Genomic DNA, 2,500 nt, shown 5'->3' with positions numbered 1-2,500 from the left:
TCCTTATATTATTTACACACCTTTCACAATGTTTACTGTTTACTTTGCCCTTTTACGGTCTTCCTTACCGCTATCCGATCTTTCTTACGTCATCTTATCATGTTCCACACTTAAGTTTAGTGTCTTCCTTACATAATCTCAATGTCTTCCTAAATTTTCTAAATCCTCTCTTTTACTTTTTTTTTGCTCTTATCCTAAGATTTAGTCACATACTTTTTTTTTTCCTATCTTCGGATTTTGTTGATGTTTTTCTTGAATCTTTTGACGCTTTTCAGCATAATGTTCACTGACTTCCTTACATTTTTTACATTTTCTCTTGTCTTTTACATTACATTGTATTACAGGAATCTTTATATTTCCCTAATTTGGCTAATGTTTTCACTCTTTTCTGCATTAGATATTGTCTTCCATATTTTATTGACTTCCATATATTTTTCGGTTTTCCTTACATTTTTATTTCGTTTTTAGATTTGGTTTGCAAGATTCTTTATATGAGTTCGTGTGTTGAAGCATATTCTGTTGTGTCTGGGGAGAGTCATTTTCTTTTTGTGCCTTATAATATAACACACTCATATACTTTTTTACACTTTTCATTTATTTCTTTCCACCATTCTTTTACCTTTTACTTCCTTCCATACATTTCGTCTGCTTTACATTATTATTTTCATAATTATATTATTGCCATCCTTACTTGTTTTTAATCCCTACTTCACATATCAAATTTCTATAATCATATTTTTGCCTTTCTTCTATATTTCTCTCTTCCTTGCATTTCTTATTCCTTCTGTTCCATATCTTTCAAAATTTCCTTCTTCTACTTATTCCCTTACATTTTATCTCTCTGTTCATTGCAGTATTCCACACATTTCGCACTGTCTTCTCTAACGTTACTTCCATACTATTTTGAGTTGTCTCCTTTACACGTTTACAGTTTCTATTAAATTCTTTAGGGACCTTTGTTTCTTTACTGCTTTACTTTCTCACAATTATATTTAATTGATTTTTACTATTTTCTCACGTTTTATTTTAGTCTTTATTTTTGCAATTTTCATTAAATGTATCTTAACTTATTTTTTTTACATATATATTTTTGTCATTTTACACTTTTTTTAAAACCTCTTTCCGGCATATGATATATTTATTATATTCTTATTGCTATCCTTACTTTCTTTTTCCCTTGCATAGATTAACTGTTTTCTTACATTTTTATTCTAACTCCCTTAATAACATACAGACATACACACATTTTTTTTTTTACTTTCTCGCTTACTTAATTATTCTACTATCCTTACACTTTTAAATCAAATTTTTACCGACTTCTTACAACTCTTACTAATTGTTACATCGAAATGACTTACCCAGCATCAAATGGAATATTATTATCATGGCCCCTCCTCACTCACTTGTGATTCGCAATTCTCATCTCTGTCACTTCAAGAGACTACACAAATTCCAATAACTTGCGGTATACATCAGGAGAAAGAGTAAACCGTCTTATTGTTGATACCAGAGATAGTTTGTTCCTTCTCGAGCCATCCCTGACTCATAAGGGTCGGTTTTCCGGTTTCCTTGGTGTATAGGTTCCCCACCTGGACGGGACGCCGGTCCGTCGCAGTTGAGCTGCAAGATGCAGGAGGAAAGAGTGAGAGAAAGTTGTGGCGAAAGAGTCAGCAGAAGTTCGCCATTACCTTCTGCCGGAGCCGCGTGGAGATTAGGTGTTTCGCTCATATACGCACACATCGCCCGGTCTGAGATTCGAACCCGCGATACCTCGACCGCGAGTCCGCTGCCCTAACCACTAGGCCATGTGCTTCCACTGATAACAGAGATACGCCCTGTTAATGCACTTCAAGCCATTGGCAGTAAACAATCCAGATGTATCACCCTAGATCTAGCAGTCAGTCACACAAGTTTAAGAATTAACCTCTGCTGCCCGTATAAAAAGTCACTAGTTCCATTAAGCCGCTTGAAATCTTTTCACTTCTGACATTCTCCGATGCCCTGTAATTCAGACCACCCCAAAATCTTAACAGACTAAATGGAAATGGCGTTAGCCCCAAGAATGGCGAGGGCGATTCGCTGGAACAGCCGCTCTAACTCACTGGGAATGCACTTGCAGATAACCATATCTGCCGCGATAGCAGTGAGTAGGGCCATGGTCCGGTTGCCGGGAACACCAGAGGTCTCCACTGCAACAGGCTCCGGCATAAATCTGTCAGGGAGCGGCCGACACTTTGACAGTTTGTTTTTCTCAGGCTGACGAGCAGCGGAGCCTGGGTTGGTAGCCGAACGCGCCAAGTTGTTGCTGGAAAAGGTGTCAGAGAATGTGGGATACCAGATGAGGGGCCTACCCGTATAAACTACAACCCATATATGTTGGTCATCGAATCTCAGTGTGAATCAACAACAAGTTTAGTTACACCCAGTAAAGACTGATGCCATTGAAAGTGAAGACGCGTGGCTGAGTGGTTAGGGTGTTCGGTTCACGATCGCACGATCG

General features: G+C 38.0%; 1 long non-coding RNA gene across 1 annotated transcript in view; it reads right to left on the bottom strand.

Annotated features, from left to right (window-relative positions):
- Window positions 1-2,500, bottom strand: part of LOC118767591 — a 19,421-nt gene that overhangs the window by 15,981 nt on the left and 940 nt on the right. The window contains exon 2 of the long non-coding RNA XR_005003512.1: window positions 2,125-2,129. This is a non-coding gene — a long non-coding RNA (uncharacterized LOC118767591). The remainder of the gene's footprint in view (window positions 1-2,124; window positions 2,130-2,500) is intronic.

Source organism: Octopus sinensis, linkage group LG23 (genome assembly GCF_006345805.1).
Source record: "Octopus sinensis linkage group LG23, ASM634580v1, whole genome shotgun sequence".
NCBI lineage: Eukaryota > Metazoa > Mollusca > Cephalopoda > Octopoda > Octopodidae > Octopus > Octopus sinensis.
Note: the sequence above shows the minus strand (reverse complement) of the source record. Positions and strands in the feature narration are given on the sequence as shown.